The sequence below is a fragment of the Tamandua tetradactyla genome, chromosome 18 (genome assembly GCF_023851605.1).
Source record: "Tamandua tetradactyla isolate mTamTet1 chromosome 18, mTamTet1.pri, whole genome shotgun sequence".
Classification (NCBI taxonomy): Eukaryota; Metazoa; Chordata; class Mammalia; order Pilosa; family Myrmecophagidae; genus Tamandua; species Tamandua tetradactyla.
The window spans coordinates 47,915,114-47,934,254 of NC_135344.1; the positions used below are offsets into that span (position 1 = coordinate 47,915,114).

A 19,141-nucleotide genomic window follows, 5' to 3' on the forward strand; every position below is an offset into this window, starting at 1 on the left:
GCTTACTGGAGTCCTTTAAGAGGGAACCATTTTGGAAAAAGCTCAAAGCCGACACAGACAGAGATGTGTGGAAATTCAGGAAGAAAACACCCTTGGGGAAGCTGTTTGAAACCAGAAACCAAAGGACCAGCAGATACAAGCCACGTGCCTTCCCAGCTGACAGAGGTGTTCCGGACCCCATTGGCCTCTCTAGAGTCAAGGTATCTTTATCTGGATGCCTTAGTTTGACATTTTTATGGCCTTAGAACTATAAACTTGCAATTTAATGAATTCCCTTTATCAAAGCCAGGCCATTTCTGGTATATTGCATTTCAGCAACGTTAGCGAACTAAAACACTCCTTGAATGAGGTGGGTCACATGTTAATTGAAATAATCTAATCAAAAGGTCCTACTTATAACAGGTTTATTCTCTGAGGAATGGATTGAAAGAACATGATCTTTTCTGGGGTACATATAGCTTCAAATCATCACAAAATCCTATAATGGCCTCTAATTATTCAAGTAAAAGCAACAGTCCCATGCTTCTCACTTTAAATTAAAAGCTAGACATGATTATGTTTAGTCGAGGAAGACATGTAAAAAGCCAAGACAGGCCAAAAGCTAGGCTTCCTGTGGCAATTAGCCAAGTTGTGAATGCAAAGGAAAAGTTCTTAAGGAAATTAAAAGTGCTGCAACAGAAGAGTAGAACATATGGAATAAAAATAAATAATAGGGGGAACAAATGTTAAAATAAATTTAGTTTGAAATGCTAGTGGTAAATGAAAGCGAGGGGTAAGGGGTATGGTATGTATAATCTTTTTTTTCTCTGTTATCATTTTATTTCTTTTTCTGTTGTCTTTTTATTTCTTTTTCTAAATCGATGCAAATATTCTAAGAAATGATGAATATGCAACTATGTGATGATATTAAGAATTACTGATTGTATATGTAGAATGGAATGATATCTTAATGTTTTGTTTGTTAATTTTTTTTAATTAATAAAAAAGTTTAAAAAAAAAAGTGCTGCTCTAATGAACACACAAATGATAAGAAAGAAAAACAGCCTTACTGCTGGTGTGGAGACACTTTAAAGGTCAAGATGGAAGATTAAACCAGCCACAGCATTTTTTTAAGCCAAAACCTAATCCATAGGTCATATATCTCAGAGGTAAGGAAGCTGAAGAAGAAAAGTTTGAAGCTAGCAGAGATTGGTTCATGAGGTTTAAAGATAAAAGCTAAATCCATATCATAAAAGTACAAGGTGAAGCAGAAAGTGCTGATGTAGTAGCTGCTGTGAGTTATCCAGAAGATCTAAGAGAATTGGTGAAGGTAGCTACATTAAACAACCAATTTCCAATGTAGATGAAACAGCCTTCTATTGGAAGAAGATGCCATGTAAGACTTCCATAGCTAGAGAGAAGTCAATGCCTGGCTTCAAAGCTTAAAAGGACAGGTTGACTCTTAATAGGAATTAATGCAATTGGTGACTTTAAATTGAAGCTAATATCATTCTGAAAATCCCAGCACCCTTTAAAATTATGCTAAATCTACTCTGTTTATGCTCTGTAAATGGAACAACAAAACCTGAAGACATCACATCTGTTAAGAATGTGATTTACTGAACATTTTAAGCCCACTGTTGAGACTTACATCCCAGAAACAAAGATCCCTTTCAAGATATTACTGTGGGCAGTACGCCGGTGGTGCAGTGGCAGAGTTCTTGCCTGCCACATGGGAGATTTGGGTTCGATTCCGGTGCCTGCCCATGTGGAAGAAAAATATTTCTGCTCGTTGACAAAGCACATGGTCACCCAAGAGCTCTGATGAAGACGTACGATGAGATAAATGTTGTTTTCATGCATCCTAACAAACATCCATTTTGAAGCCCATGGATCAAGGAATCATTTCAACCTCCAAGTCTTATTATTTAAGAAATACATTTCATAAGGCTATAGCTGCTGTAGATAGTAATTCCTCTGATGGGCCTGGGCATTGTTGGTGCCAAAGAGGCAGAGTTTGTTCTGGTGGCCACTTTCTCTCTTGTGACTTCCAAAAGGTTTTAGGGTCCCTTAACTGTAAAGCTCTCTGGCGGCTCCAAATCCACAAGCCTCGACCCTTCCTGCCTCTCTAGTCGCTCCCTAGACTGTGTCCCGGGCCCAGGCTCTTCTGGCCACTTCCTTTTCTGTGCTGGGACTCCATGCCAGGATCAACGCCCAGAGGTCTCTCAGGTCTGACCTTTTGACGGAGCAGCACCATAGATAAGTATAGACGGCGTGGATTCAGACCAGCCCCGCCACCTTGCCCCTGGTCACCTTATCTGACCTTGCTGTGTCAGGATCCTCATCCACAAAATGGGGGTAACAATAACCTCATAGCGCCTTTGTGAGGATTAAATGAGTTTATATTTACTAAGATGCTGAGAACAATGCTTGGCACATTTCATTTGCATCATAGCACATCCCTGTATAAAGTTGCATCTCTGCCCCGCCTGCTAGCTTTATGAAGCCACAGATTTTGTCCAGATCACCATTCTGTCTTTAGGGCCTAGGACAGCACTGAGGGGGGTGGGGGTGGGGAAGGGCCGTCGGGGAGAGTGCAAATTTTTGAAGAAGAAAAATAAAAATAAGGTTGAGCACATGATTTAAAAATTAGCCTTATTTGCTGAACTTGAACATAACATTATCACATACCCACAGCATAATATTAAATATTTGATTAGTTTTTGGTGATACATAGGCTTCATTGGTACTAAGAAGAATATCTTCTCACCTTCCAAGCTAATAATTATTGGGAAAATTGTTACCTTCATACATCATCCTATTGCTGGTGGCATTGGGAATTGATAGTCTTTTTGGCAATTTATTTGCTAACATATGGACAGAATTTGCCATTTTCCTCTGACCCCATGAAAAATTATTTGAAAGGAGAAAAATTCATGAATATGTATACATTATATTTATAATAGAAAAATTCAAATAAAGAGATAAGTAAAATAGATGTTATGGACTGGGAGTAGAAATGGTATGAAAATACAAAAAGATGGAGGAGTATACAATGGCGTTTTCTTTTTTTTTTTTCCATGGGGAATCAAACCTGGGTCTCTGGCATGGCAGGTAAGAATTCTGCCTGCTGAGCCATCGTCGCACTGCCCATTGGCTTTTTCTTTTTGAATGGTTCCTTTAATATTGAAATAATATTGTTATTTTATACTATTAGTAAAGGTTGAAAAAAAATCCACTCCAAAATGCTTCTATCATGAGACTGTTTTTTGTTTTTTTTAGATTTCTTTGCAGCAGACTAGATAAAATTAATTGGCTACTTTGAACCTGCTCCAGAATCATAACTTATCGAAAAGCTTCTCTTATTTCTACTCTGGAAGCTTTTATGCAATTTGAGCCGAGCTCTTCTTGCAATTTTTAGTCAGCCTTCTGGGCATGGTTTTCAAAATAAATTGGGAATTACTTATACATATGAATTAATCCATTTTAGTTCTTTGACTCTCTTAAAGAAGTATTCCTTTAAATCATGGTATATGTTAAGATTAAGGGCAGTACTTTCTATACATTCCTATGTTTCTATTTTTAGTTTTATTGTTGTTCTTAGAAGTATTTGTATTTATCTTTGTTTCCACTTATTTCTTTAATCATATTTGAAGAGTGTCCATAAGGCAAGCTTTACCTCCTCGTAGATTAAAGCTAACTGTCCTGGGCACGAACAAATCAAAATGTCTGCAGGACTGAGAAAGACATCAACACTCTTTCTACAAATTTCAGAAGAGCCAGACAGAATTCTGATAGTGATAATGGAAGAGGAAGACCAGGCTTGTGATCAGGACTCCAACCTCCACTTGAGCAGCTGCTACAGCCCCGCCAGAGGTTCAGGCAATTTGGCTACCAGGATTCACCTGGGCCCCAGGAGGCCCTGAGCTCGTTCCGGGAACTTTGTCAGCTTTGGCTAAGGCCAGAGGTGCGCCCCAAAGAGGAGATCCTGGAGCTGTTAGTGCTGGAGCAGTTCCTGGCCATCCTGCCTGAGGAGCTACAGGTCTGGGTGTGAGAGCACTGACCAGAGAATGGAGAAGAAGCTGTGAATGTGCTGGAGGATGTGGAGAGAGAGCTTGATGGACCGGCCAAGCAGGTAAGAAGGGATGAATGGCCAGGCTGACTCAGGGGCACCAGCACATCATTGGGGATAGGGCTATCAAATTGTGTTACCATTCAGCATTCCTGGTGGTATAGGGTGATTGCATTCACAGGTGTCCCCCAAAAATAGAATATTGCTCTACTTATTCCCTATCTTCTACATAGTTTCTTCTCTGTTTTATCCTCAAGCCCTAACATGAGTTCCTTGGGCCCAGTAACACCTAATTGTTGCCAGGTCTTATTTCCTGAACAAAGAGAGGGTGGGCTTGCAGAGATGCTGTCACCTTGGAGAATATCTCAGGTCACCAAGTAGCTGGCTCAAGCCCATCAGGAAGCAACTCCAGTGGGCATCATGGAAGCTCCACCCAAGTCAAAAGAGTAAGGGTCAGGATTCACTTCACAGTGGAGGGCAAAGGTGACTTCTCTGCCCACCACACACATCTTGGCTGTTTTCTTTTCTTTACATTTTTATTGAGAAATTTTCACACACATATGTTCCATACATGGTGTACAATCAGTTCACAATATCATTACATAGTTGTGTATTCATCATCTTGGCTGTTTTTTGAATAAAAGTTCTCAAGCCTCCTCTTCCATCTTCTCAATGCAGGAAATTCTGCTGTTGTTTCACCAAATGAACATTCTCAGCATTTTTTTTTGTTCTTTTTTTCTTCATAAACTTAAAAAAAAATCTTTATTAATAAAACCAATCAACATACAATACGAACATTCTTTTTTTAATCACATAGTTGTATATTCATCATCATGATCATTTCTAAGAACATTTGCATCAATTCAGAAAAAGAAATAAAAAGAAAACAGAAAAAAATTCATATATACCATACCCCTCACCCCTCCCTTTCATTGCTCACTAGCATTTTAATCTACTAATCTTATTTTAGCATTTGTTCTCCCATCTTATTATTTATTTATTTTTAATCCATATGTTTTACTTATCTGTCCATAGCGTAGATAAAAGAAGCATCAGGCACAAGGTTTTCACAATCACACAGTCACACTGTGAAAGCTATATCATTATACAATCATCTTCCAGAAACATGGCTACTGGAACACAGCTCTACATTTATAGGCAGTTCCCTCCAGCCTCTCTGTTATGCCTTAATTAAAAAACTGATATCTATTTAATGCGTAAGAATAACCTCCAGGATAACCTCTTGACTGTGTTTGGAATCTCTCAGCCATTGACACTTTATTTTGTCTCATTTCTCTTTCTCCTTTTGGTCGAGAAGGTTTTCTCAATCCCTTGGTGCTGAGTAATGAACTAGAATATTCCATTTTTTTCCTGTCGAAAAGGAATGTGTGGGCTACTTAGTACAAAAATGTATATTCCTCCATATCATAATTTGAGCATTAGAATTCTAAAGACCAAAGATTAAAACATTTTTTTTTACTTTCCCATTTTGTTTTCGGTTACCAGATTCCAAATATGAGGATAGGATTGAGGAGACCCCCCCAAAAATGCACCTGAAGACCTCAGCTGAAATGTTCAGGGTCATTGTTAGGAGGTGGATGGATAGAGGGACTTAATCATTTCTGAGAGCTCACAAGAACCTACACATACTGATGATACTAAATATGTCATCCATGTAGGGAAAAAAAAAACAATCTCTTTCACGATGTAATTTGGAAAGAACTCAATGAAAACTTTAAGATGACATTCTATGACTTCAAGGAGAAGCCTGAACTTAAGGAATATTTTATAATAAACAGGGCTGTTCAGTGGATATATATAGGTTAACGATTGTGCCAGTTTGAAAGGATGTATTTTCCCTGGAAAAGCCATGTTTTAATCCTAATCCCATTTTTTAAAGGCAGCTGTTTCTTCTAATCCCTATTCAGTACTGTATGTTGGAATCTTTCATTTGAGTATCTCCCTGGAGATGTGACTCAATCAAGAGTGGTTATTAAACTGGATTAGGTGGAGAGGTGTCTCCATGCATTCTAGATAGGTCTTGATTAGTTTATTGGAATCCTATAAAAGAGGAAACATTTTGGAGAAAGTGGGAGATTTGGAGAGAGCAGAGAAGAATGACAAAGCCACGAGAAAGGCACAACAGAGAAGCCACCGAACCACATAGCAGAGAGTCCACCAGCCAGTGACTTTTGGCAATAAGGAAGGAAAAGACCTCTCGAGGAGCTGGAGAGAAAGCTAGCAGATGATGCCGTGCTTGCCATGTGCCCTTCCAGCTGAGAGAGAAACCCTGACCATGTTTGCCATGTGCCTTTCCACTTAAGAGAGAAACCCTGAACTTCATCAGTCTTCTTAAATCAAGGTATCTTTTCCTGGATGCCTTAGATTGGACATTTCTATAGACTTGTTTTAATTGGGACATTTTCTTGGTCTTAAATTGTAAGCTAGCAAACTAAAACAGTGGTCATCTTAATATAAAGAAAAAAGGGAGGTGAAGAATATGACTGTCCAAACAAGACTGATAGAACACAAATATTATCAAGTGCAGTGCATGATGGGGAAGTGCACCACTATTGGAAAAGGAAGCCCTTAGCAGCTGTGCTGGTCTGAAAGATATATTTCCCCTAGAAAAGCCGTGTTTTAATCTAAATCCCATTTCATAAAGGCATAATAATCCCTATTCAATACTGTATGTTTGAAACTGTAATCAGATCATCTCCCTAGAGATGTGATTTAATCAAGAGTGGTTGTTAAGCTGGATTAGATGATGATGTGTCTCCACCCATTTGGGTGGGTCTTGATAAGTTTCTGGAGTCCTATCAAAGAGGAAACATTTTGGAGAATGAGAGATTTGGAGAGAGCAGAGAATGCTGCAGCACCATGAAGCAGAGAGTCCACGAGCCAGTAACCTTTGGAGATGAAGAAGGAAAATGCTTCCCAGGGAGCTTCATGAAACCGGAAGCCAGGAGAGAAAGCTAGTGGATACACCTTGCTTGCCATGTGCCCTTCCAGCCAAGAGAGAAACTGTAACTGTGTTCGCCCTGTGCCTTCTCACTTGAGAAAAAAGCCCTGAACTTCATCGGCATTCTTGAACCAAGTTATCTACCCCTGGATGCCTTAGATTGGACATTTCTATAGACTTGTTTTAATTGGGACATTTTCTTGGCCTTAGAACTGTAAACCAGCAACTTATTAAATTCCCCTTTTTTAAAAGCCATTCTGTTTCTGGTATATTCCATTCAGGCAGTTAGCAAACTAGAACAGCAGCCAACAACTGTCTTTCAGGATTCTTCATGGCCCCTTTTCTGGCATGAATCTGGCATCACAAAGGCTTTTTTGTTGTGCTTACTTATTAACATAAATTTCTAGACAAGCCATCAGAAAATGAAAAACTGGATTCTGATGCTCTTGGGCAAATGAGGAAATCACTTAAGTTCAATTTAAAAGTCTATGGCAAAAAAAAAAAAAAGTCTACAGTAGTCTCTTATAAACAGTGATTGACCTAACCATTATAGTTTATAAGTTTAAAGACAACAGTTTTAGAATTGCTTATTTGTCCTGTCATCTGTAGGATATGAGGGACAGAAGTTTCATCCATGTTTAATTCAATTACATTGTCAACTTAAAAATAAAATGATTGATTTGCATGTTATTTATTACTTTATTGATCCTTGAAATTTTACCCAATGAATTGTACCTTATTCTCTGGGTCTCTTAATCTTAGTTGGGTTTAATTTAGCTGAGATTAACTGGCTTGTCTTCAACTAAAGGGATGTTTTTATTCAAAGGCTACAGACACATTGAGAGACAGATTACATAGAGTATAGAAATTTAGTGTCAGGGCTAATTATCAGCCAGTTAAACATCTGCTGTCATTTCCTACACAATTTTACTGACTTCATTCTATTGTTGCAGAAGAAGTTGTCAGGATTTTAGACAGAATAATTCCAGTTGAACATGTCAGTGAGGCTGTATCAGAATTCGATCGGCCTGTTAAGCTTTCTTTCAAATAACTATTAAGTTGAAATGATTCAAGATACAGTAAATTAAAGCTGACTCCGATATAACGTCAAATGGATAATGCAGTGTATTAAAATGTGATTATTTTGTATATTCTCTGACCACAGTGGAATAACGCTAGAAAATAATAACAGAGGGAGAAATGGAAAATTCACAAATATATGGAAACAAAGAACATATTTACTTGGGTTAAAGAGGAAATCAAGCTAAATTAGGAAATATCTGGAGGTGAATGAAAATGAAAATACAATATACCAAAACTTATGGGATGCAACAAAGGCAGTGCTGAGAGGGAAATTTATGGCTCTTAATGCTTGCATTCAAAAAGAAGAAAGATTTATTCAAGGTATGGACAGATGAGTAAAAAAAATAAGGATAAAAAATAATAGTAATTAATCTAGCTTTATGGAAAAATACTTAGACAACATCCAGGGATGAAAGTCTCCCTGGCAGCGTGAGAGATGACCCCCAGGGATGAGCCTGGCCCTGGCACAGAGGGATCAACAATGCCTATATATTGTATGATTTCAACATTTTTTAAAATAATTGAGACTTGCTTTGTGACCCAACATATGGTTTATCCTGGAGTATGGTCTATGTGCCTCAAGAAAGTGCATTCTGTTTTTATTGGGTTCAGTGTTCTGTATATGTCTATGTCTAGTTGGCTTATTATACCATTCAAGTCTTGTACTTCCTTCTTGATATTCTGACTAGATGTTCTGTCCATTATTGGAAGTGGTGTGTTAAAGTCTCCTACTATTAATATAGAACCATCAGTTTCTCCCAACAAAGCTGTCAATATTTGCTTCATATATTTTGGGGCTCTGCTGTTATATGCATATTAATTCATAATTGTTGCATCTTCCTGTTGAACTGTCCACTTTATCAGTATATAATGACCATCTTTGTCATTCATAACTGTTTATGAATTAAAGTTCATTTTATCTGATATTAGTATAGCCATCACAGCTCTCTTTTAGTTACAACTTGAGTGGTATATTTTTTCCCCAACTGTTCAGCCTCAAACTACTTGTATCTTTTACTTTAAGGTGAGCCTTTTGCAAACAGTATATATGTGATAATAATGGATTTTCTTCTGCCATTTTGGATTTAGCCTTTGTAAATCTTTGTTTTAGTTTGTTAAAGTTGTCAGTATGCAATATACCAGAAACGGAATGGCTTTTAAAAAGGGACTTTATTAAGTTGCAAGTTTACAGTTCTAAGACCATGAAAATGTCCAAACTAATGCATCCAGAGAAAGATACCTTAACTCCAAAGAAAGAAACAATGATGTTCAGGGTTTCTCTCCCAGCTAGTAAGGCACATGGTGATATCTGGTAGCTTTCTTTCCTCGTTTCACAAGGCTTCCCTGGGGGTGTTTTCTTTCTGCATCTTCAAAGGTCTCTGGCTGTGTAGATGTTGTAGTTTGCTAGCTGCTGGAATGCAACACAGCAGAGATGGATTGGCTTTCAATAAAAGGGGATTTATTTAGTTAATGTATAGTTCTTCAGAGGAAAGGCAGCTAACTTTCAACTGAGGTTCTTTCTTATGTGGGAAGGCACAGGGTGATCTCTGCTGGCCTTCTCTCTAGGCCTCTGGGTTCCAACAACTTTCCCTGGGGTGATTCCTTTCTGCATCTCCAAAGGCCTGGGCTGAGCTGTGAGTGCTGAGATGAGGTATGTTGACCTGCTTGGGCTGTGTTACATTGCGCTCTCTCATTTAAGCACCAGATAATTAAATCAAACATCATTCATTGCAGGAGGCACATCTCCTAGCTGACTGCAGATGTAATCAGCAACAGATGAGGTTCACATGCCATTGGCTCATGTCCACAGCAATAGAATTAGGCACCTTCACCTGGCCAAGTTGACACCTGAGCCTAACTACCACAGTGGGCTCTGTTGGCATGAAGCTTTTTCCAAAATGGTCCCCTCTTAAAGGGGTCCAGTAAGCAACTCCACCTTGAATAGGTGAAGACACATCTCCATGGAGACTACCTAAACAAAAGTGGGTGGGCCACATGTCCATAGAAATGATAAAAAAGATCCCACCTAGAAATATTGAATGAGGGTTAAAAAACATGGCTTTTCTGGGGTACACAACAGTTTCAAACCATCACAGTCTTACATCTTTTTTGTCCCTCACTTCTGTTATAGTGTACTTTTATATTTATTTGCTTTTATGTGTTGTACCATATAGAGTGTCTTCTCACTTCTATATGGAATTATTTTTCTTCCATTTTCCTTGTATGGTTACCATGGGGGTTTACATCCTAACTATATATCAATCATATTTAGTTTGATACAAATTTAACTTCAATAGCATGTACATACACTTTTCCTATGCTCCTCTCTTCTCCCACCTTTTTTTTGTACTTGTTACCATTTATGTCTTTGTAATTATGTCAAAAGATCTAGATTTATCATTACTTTTTTATGCTTTTGCATTTGATTTTGCATTTTATGCTTAGCACTTGAAGGAAGAAAGAAGTGGAGTTATATACCAAACAGTACGATGCAACAATACTCGCATTTATAATTACCTAATGGTTACCTTTACTGCAGGTCTTTATTTCATTATGCTGCATCGTAATGTGGACATGCCATTGTCTAGCGTCCTTTCTTTTCAGTCTGAAGAATTCCCTTTAGCATTACTTTTAGAGCCGGTCTAGTGGTGACGAACTCCCTCAGCTTTTGTATATCTGAGGAAGTCTTCATCTCTCCCCCATTTTTATTTCTTGAGAATAATTTCTTCCTTTTTTTTTTGAGGTAAAATTTAACTATTTTAAACTATGAATCAGTGTTTTCCAAAACATTCTCAATGTTGTACAACCATTACTATCTAATTAGAGAATATTTTCATCACCCCAAAAAGGAAGCCCATGCTCATCAAGCAGCCCCTGACAACTGATAATCTGCTTTCAGTGGCTGTGGATTTGCTTACTCTGGACACTTCATATAAGTGGAATCCTACAACACATGGCCTTTTTTTTTTTTTTTTTTTTTTTTTACTTTTTTTGTATAGTTTTAACATATATACAAAACAAAGAAGCAAAAAAGCAATAGTTTTCAAAGTACTCTTCATCAAGTAGTTACAGGACAGATCCCAGAGCTTGCCATGGGCTACCATAAAATCCTATGATATTTTCTTTCTAGCTGTTCCAGATTATAGGAGGTTAGAGGGCTTAATTTTTTTTCATCATCATAATCGACTTTTCTCTTTCTTTTTTTGGTGAAAAATAACATATATACAAAAAAGCCATAAATTTCAAAGCACAGCACCACAATTAGTTGTAGAACATATTTCAGAGTTTGACATGGGATACAATTTCACAATTTTAGGTTTTTACTTCTAGCTGCTCTAAGATACTGGAGACTAAAAGAGACATCAATTTAATGATTCAGCATTCATATTCATTTGTTAAATCCTGTCTTCTCTGTATAACTCCACCATCACATTTGACCTTTCCATCACTCTCTTTAGGGGTGTCTGAGCTATGGCCATCCTAAATTTTTCATATTAGAAGGGCCTATTATTGATATGGAGTAGGGAGATGGAACTATCTGATATTCTGGAGAGGTTGGGCTAGGTTTCAGGACTTATCTGGATAAGGGATCCATCTGGAGGTTGTAGGTTTCTGGAAAGTTACTCTAGTGCATGGAACCCTTGTGAAATCTTATATATTGTCATAGGTGTTCTTTAGTATTGGCTGGAATGGTCCTGCTTGGGGGTGGACAGGTTATGATAGGTAGCAGGGTCTAACTGAAGCTTGCATAACAGCAGAGTATCCTCTCAACTCTATTTGAACTCTCTCTGCCATGGATACTTTATTAATTACACTTCCTTTCCCCTTTTTGGTCAAGATGTAATTGTTGATCCCATGGTGCCAGCTCTGGATTCATACATGGGAGTCATCTCCCATGTCGCCAGGGAGACTTTCACCCTTGGATGTCATATCTCATGTAGGGGGGAAGGCAATGTTTTCACTTGCAGAGTTTGGCTTACAGAACAAAGTCCACATCTGAGCAACAAAAGAGGTCCTCCAGAGGTAATGCTTAGGCATGCTTATAGGTAGTCTAAACTTCTCTGCTACCTACATAAGTGGTCTAGTTTGCTAGCTGCCAGAATGCAAAATACCAGAAATAGAATGGCTTTTAAAAAGGGGAATCTAATAAATTGCTAGTTTACAGTTCTAAGGCCAAGAAAATGTCCCAATTAAAACAAGTCTATAGAAATGTCCAATCTAAGACATCCAGGGAAAGAATCCTTGGTTCGAGAAGGCCAATGAAGTTCAGGGTTTCTCTATCAAGTGAGAAGGCACATAGTGAACACAGTCAGGGCTTCATCTTAGCTGGAAGAGCACATGGTGAACATGGCATCTTATACTAGCTTTCTCTCCTGGCTTCCAATTTCATGAAGCTCCCTGGGAGGCATTTTCCTTCTTCATTTCCAAAGGTTACTGGCTCGTGGACTCTCAGTGTTGCAGCATTCTCTGCTCTCTCTGAATCTCTCATTCTCCAAAATGTTTCCTCTTTAATAGGCCTTCAGAAACTAATTGAGACCCACCCAAATGGGTGGAGACATACCTCTACTTAACCCGGCTTAACAACCACTCTTGATTAAATCACATCTCTAGGGAGATGATCTGATTACAGTTTGAAACATACAGTATTGAATAGGGATTATTCTGCCTTTATGAAATGGGATTTTGATTAAAACACGGCTTTTCTAGGGGACAAGCATCCTTTCAAACCAGCATAATAAGCTTCTCAAGAGTAAGCCTCATGATTGCGGGCATGGCCTATTGAGTTGGGTGTCCCTAAAGTTTGAGACCGTATCAGGGGACTCCTTGATGATAAGATTTAATAGCTATATATTCTTTCTTCCATCCCTCAAAGGACTTTGCCAATACTTTTTGATTATCTGATAATATACTCTAGGATGTATGCAGGCATTACAATAATCTATACCGATTAAAGGACCTCTTTCTTATTCTGTGCTCCCTGTGTTTCAGTTGTTCAAATGAGCTATACAGATAGGTTGAATTAGATTATGCACTACAGAAAATTTCAGTTCCAGATCAAATAAAACTTTCTTCCATTGGTCTCAAAGAGTATGCGTGGTTTTAAAACACAGGCATTGTCTTCTTTACTCCTATGTTCTGAATTACTTTAACCCCAACCTGTTTGGCTTCATTCTTATCTCTAAATATCAGGTTATATATATATAACAGCCTCTCGAAGTCCAGAAATAATAATCACCACTCCAGACTTAATGTGTTTGCTCTTAAAGCATACAATCTAGGCCCCTGTTTTCTTATAAACATTTTCTAAAGGTGACCATACCATTCTTGTTCTTTTATTTCTGGCTTATTTTGTCTCACCAAATGTCCCACATGTTCATTCATATCGTTTCATGCCTCACGACATTGTTCCTTTTTGTAGCATCACAACCTTCGTTCACATGTATACACCATTGATAGCCAATCTACTTCTCAGTTAGTGCATCCTTCAGCCACCTGCATTCATCGGGCATCATGTAGAGGGCCCAAAGTCAACAGTCCATTAACATTCTGAATTTTAGATAATTTTATTGTTCCCAAGAGAAAGAAAAACCAATAAACACACCCTTGCCAAATAGGAAATCTAAACCTCCTCTTAACTCTTTTCCCATCCCCATTAATTACCTCTGCTGTTGCTGTGGTACTGCTGATGGTTTCCTTTTGGACATAGCTCATAGCATGCAATAGCAGCTTTTCTCCTGTACCCTGGACTTATACCCTCTTTGTACAAGAATCATATCTTTGAAATAATTCTTGTGAGAACCAATTAATATTTCTAGTGTTAATCAGTGGGACATGTAGGTCTATACAACCCATTTCAATCTTGTTCACCTTCAGTATGGTAATATTACTTATAGACCCACTTGTGAACTGTCTTCACTTTTATCCATTCCTTTCCATTTATGTTCAATCTCATTAGCTAACTGTTCACCCATGTCTAGCTTCTGCGTGTCTTTAGGTTCCCTATATTCTTTATTATAAGCAACTGAGTTTACCTTTACCAGGGTCATAACAGCAAAATCATACAGTGTCTATTCTTTCATCTCTGCCTTATTTCACTCAGCATTATGTCTTCAGGGTTCATCCATGCTGTCATATGCTTCATGACATCATTTCATCTTAGTGCTGCATAATATTCCATCATATGTATATACTACATTTTATTTATCCATTCTTCTGTTGATGGGCACTTGGATTGCTTCCATCTTTTGGCAATTGTGAATGATGCTGCTATGAATATAGGTGTGCAAATGTTTGTTTGTGTCACTGCTTTCAGCTCTTCTGGGTATATACCAAGTAGTTACTATTGCTGGGTCATAGGGCAATTCGATATTTAGTTTCCTAAGGATCCACGAGTCTTCCACTGTGGATGCACCATTATATGTTCCCATCATCAGTGCATAAGTGTTCCAGTTTCTCCACATCCTCTCCAACAGTTATACTTTCTTGTTAGTTCCATAGTAGCCATTCTTATAGGTGTGAGATGGTCTCTCATTGTAGTCTTAATCTGCATTTATTTCCCTTATAGGTGATGAAAATGAGCATCTCTTCATGTGCTTTTGAGACATTTGTATTTGCTCTTCAGAAAAATGCCTATTCATACCTTTAGCCCATTTGATAATTGGGTTGTTTGTTCTTTTGCTGTGGAGTTGTATGATTTCTTCATATCAATATACAGGAAATTGAACCTTTGTCTGATATGTGATTTCCAAATATTTTCTCCCATTGAGTTGGCTGCCTCTTCAACTTTTTGACAAAGTCTTTTGAGGTGAAGAAGCATCTGATTTTGAGGAGTTCCCATTTATCTATTTTTTCCTTTGTTGCTTGTGCTTTGGGTGTAAAGTTTAGGAAGCTACCTCCTATTACTAGGCCTTGAAGATGTTCCCCTACATGTTCTTCTACAAGCTTTATGGTGTTAGTTCTTATATTCAGGTGTTTGATCCACTTTGAGTTAATTTTTGTGTAGGGTGCAAGATAGGGGTCCTCTTTCATTCTCTTGGCTATTGATATCCAGTTCTTCCATGCCCAATTATTGAAAATGACTATTTTGTCCCAGTTCAGAGAATTTGAGAGTCTTGTCAAAAATCAGTTGACCATAGATTTGGTGGTCTATTTCTGGACTCTGGATTTTATTCCATTGGTGAATGCTTCTATCTTTGTGCCAGTACCTTGCTGTTTGAACCACTGTGGCTTTATAATAGGTTTTAAAGTCAGAGAGTGTTATTTCTCCCACTTTGTTCTTCTTTTTTTAGGATGCTTTTAGCTATTCAGGGTCTCTTTCCCTTCCAGATGAATTTGGTAATTAGCTTTTCCATATCTTCAAAATAGGTTGTTGGAATTTTGATTGATGCTGTGTTGAATCTGTAGATCAATTTGGGGAGTATTGAGATCTTAACTACATTTAGCTTTCCTATCCATGAACAGGGAATGTCTTTCCACCTATTTAGATCTCCTTTGATTTCTTTTAGCACTGTTACATAGTTTTCTGTGTACAAGTCTGTTATGTCCCTAGTTAAGTTCATTCCTAAGTACTTGATTCTTTTAGTTGCTATTTTGAATGGAGTTTTTTCCTTAACTGACTTCTCAGCTATCTCATTGCTTGTGTACAGAAATGTTACTGATTTTTGCACATTGATTTTATACCCTGCCACCTTGCTGAATTTGTCTATTAGCTATAGTAACTTTGCTCTAGACTTCTCAGGATCTTATAAATATAGTATCATATCATCTGCAAATAATGAGAGTTTTACTTCTTCCTTTCCAATTTGGATGCATTTTATTTCTTTGTCCTGCCTGATTGCTCTAGCTAGAACTTCTAGCACAATGTTGAATAAGAGTTGCGATAGTGGGCATCCTTGTCTTGTTCCTGATCTTAGGGGGAAGGCTTTTTCTCTCTCTCCATTGAGTGTGATGCTGGCTATCAGTTTTTCATATATTTCCTTTATCATATTGAGATAGCTACCTTTGATTTCTATCTTTTGGAATGTTTTTATCAGAAGAGGATGCTAAATTTTGTAGAATGCTTTTTCAGCATCATCATTCGAGATGATCATGTGATTTTTCCCCTTTTATTTGTTAATGTGCTGTATTACATTAATTGATTTTCTTGTGTTGAACCATCCTTGCATTCCTGGTATAAACCACACTTGGTCATGGTATATAATTCTTTTAATGTGTTGTTGGATTCAATGTGCTAATATTTTATTGAGAATTTTTGCATCTATGTTCATTAGGGAGATTGGCCTGTAGTTTTCCTTTCTTATCCGGTTTTGGTTTTAAAATGATATTAGCTTCATAAAATGAGTTTGGTAGAGTTCCTGTCTCCTTATTTTTTTGAAAAGTTTGTGCAGGATTAGTTTTAGTTGTTTTTGTTTCTGTAAAGTTTGATAAAATTCCCCTGTGAGGTCATCAGGCCCTGGGCTTTTCATTGTAGGAAGATTTTTGATGACTGATTGAATCTCTTTACTTATGATTGGTTTGTTGAGATCTTCTATTCTTCCTGATTCAGTGTAACTTGCTTGTGCATCTCCAGGAATTTATTCATTTCATTTAAGTTTTCTAGTTTGTTGGCATATAGGTGCTCATAGTATCCTCTTATGATTTCTTTTATTTCTTCAGGGTCTGTGGTAACACACCCCTTCTCATTTCTGATTTTGCTTATTTGCATCCTCTCTCTTTTCCTTTTTCAATCTTGCTAGTGGCCCATCAATTTTATTGATTTTCTCAAAGAACCAATTTTTTGTTTTATTGATTCTTTCTGTTGTCTTTTGTTCTTCCATTCATTTATCTCTGCTTTAATCTTTGTTATTTCTCTTCTTCTATTTGCTTTGTGGTTAGTTTGCTGTTCTTTCTTGAGTTCCACCAAGTTTGCTGTTATGGCCTTGATTTTTGCTCTTTTTGCTTTTTAATATAGTATTTAGGGCAATAAATTTCCCACTCAGCAGAGCCTTTGCCACATCCTATAAGTTCTGATATGTTTTATTCTCATTTTCCTTCATCTCCATATAGCTACTAATTTCTCTAGCAATTTCTTCTTTGACCCACTGGTTGTTTAAGAGTGTGCCATTTAATCTCCATAGATTTGTGAATGTTTTCTTTCTTTTGTGGTTGTTGAGATGCAACTTCATCCCATTGTGATCAGAGAAAGTGCTTCGAATAATTTCAATGTTTTTAAATTTATAAAGACCTGTTTTGTGCCCCAGCATATGCTCTGTCATGGAGAATGTTCCATGAGCACTAGAGAATAATATATATCCTTGCGCTTTGGGGTGCAACAACCTATATATGTCTATTAGGTTTAATTCATCTATCAAGTTATTCATCTTCCGTATTTCCTTGTTGATATTGTGTCTGGTAGTTCTATCTATAGAGGAGAGTGGTGTATTGAAGTCTCCTACTATTATTGTTGAAACATCTATAGCTCCCTTCAGTTTTGCCAATATCCGTCTCATGTACCTTGGAGCTCCTTGATTGGGAGCATAAACATTTATGATTGTCATATCTTCTTGGTGAATGGACCCTTTAATTAGTATGTAGTATCCTTCTTTGCCTCTTACAATGCCCTTACATTTAAAGTATATTTTGTCTCATATTAGTATAGCTACTTCTGCTTTCTTTTGGTTACAACTTGCATGGAAAATCTTTTCCTGTCCTTTCATTTTCAATCTATTTGTATCCTTGTGTCTGAGATGAGTCTCTTTTAAACAACATATAGTTGGATTATGTTTCTTAATCATTCTGCCAATCTGTAACTTTGGATTGGTAAGTTTAGTCTTTTAACATTCAAAGTTATTACTGATAAGCCATTTCTTGATTCCACATCTCATTTTTTTATTTTACTTGTCAGATTTATATATTCTTTTCCCTCTTTCCTTTTGTATTCTTTAAATTATTGTTAGTGGTTCTCTTCAATTCTGTGCCCTCCTCCAGACGTCACTCTCTTGTCTTTATTTTTTTTTTTTCCAGTGGGCAGAACTCTTTTTAATATTTCTTGTAGGGCTGGTTTCTTGTTGACAAATTCTTTCAGGACTTCTTTGTCTGTAAAAATTTATTCTCTCCCTCAGTTTTGAAGGATAATTTGGCTGGGTACAAAATCCTTGGTTGGAAGTCTTTCTCTTTCAGATTCTTGAATATATCATGCCACTGCTTTTTCACTTCCAGGGTGCTAGTTGAGTAGTCTGAAGTGTCTTATTTGGTTTCCCTTTTGTGTAGTAGAATATTTTTCTCTTGTCGCTTTTGGGATTTTCTGCTTCTCTTCAACATTTGACAGACTGATTAGTGTGTGTCTTGGGAAAGGCCTATTTGGATTTATTCTGTTTGGAGTTTGTTGGGCTTCTTTGACTTGTGTAATTATGTCTTTTACGAAGTTTGAGAAATTTTCCTCCATTATATCCCCAACTACTTTTCCTCCATTATATCCCCAACTACTTTTCCTAGCCCTTTACTCCTCCTTCTTCTTCTGGGACACCAATGATTCTTATATTTGTGCACTTTGTTTTATCCATCATTTCACTGAGATACAATTCAATTTTTTCCATTTTTCTTTTTTTCTATTTGCTGCTTGAGTTTTCATAGTCAATTATCCTGTCCTCTATATCACTCATTCTTTCTTCTGTATCTTCATATCTGGTGTTGTGTGCCTCTAGTATATTTTTTGCTTGATCTACAGAGTCTTTAATCTCTGTGATACCTGCTATTTTTCTATTTATTCTTTCAAATTCCTTTTTATGCTTTTCTACTGTCTTCTTGATCTCCTTTACATCATTCGCTATCCCACTTATTTTATTAAATAATGTTATATGAACATCTTTGATTAGTTGTTTCAATATCTCTGTCTCCTCTGGTTTTAATCTGGTCATTAGGCAGGGCTATATTTGTCTGCATTGTGATATGCTTAGTGATCTTCTGCTGTCTTCATGGCACGTAAATATCTTGATTGATTTACTTTGGAGTTGATTTATTTCAGTAGTCTAAGGCTTTGTGTTTGCAGGATGGTTGAACAGCAGTGA

The 19,141-nt window shown here is 37.3% G+C and overlaps 1 pseudogene; it reads left to right on the plus strand.

Annotated features, from left to right (window-relative positions):
* The first annotated feature begins 3,704 nt into the window (after positions 1 to 3,704).
* On the plus strand, positions 3,705 to 4,538 carry LOC143662422 (zinc finger protein 396-like; annotated as a pseudogene).
* The last annotated feature ends 14,603 nt before the right edge of the window (positions 4,539 to 19,141 follow it).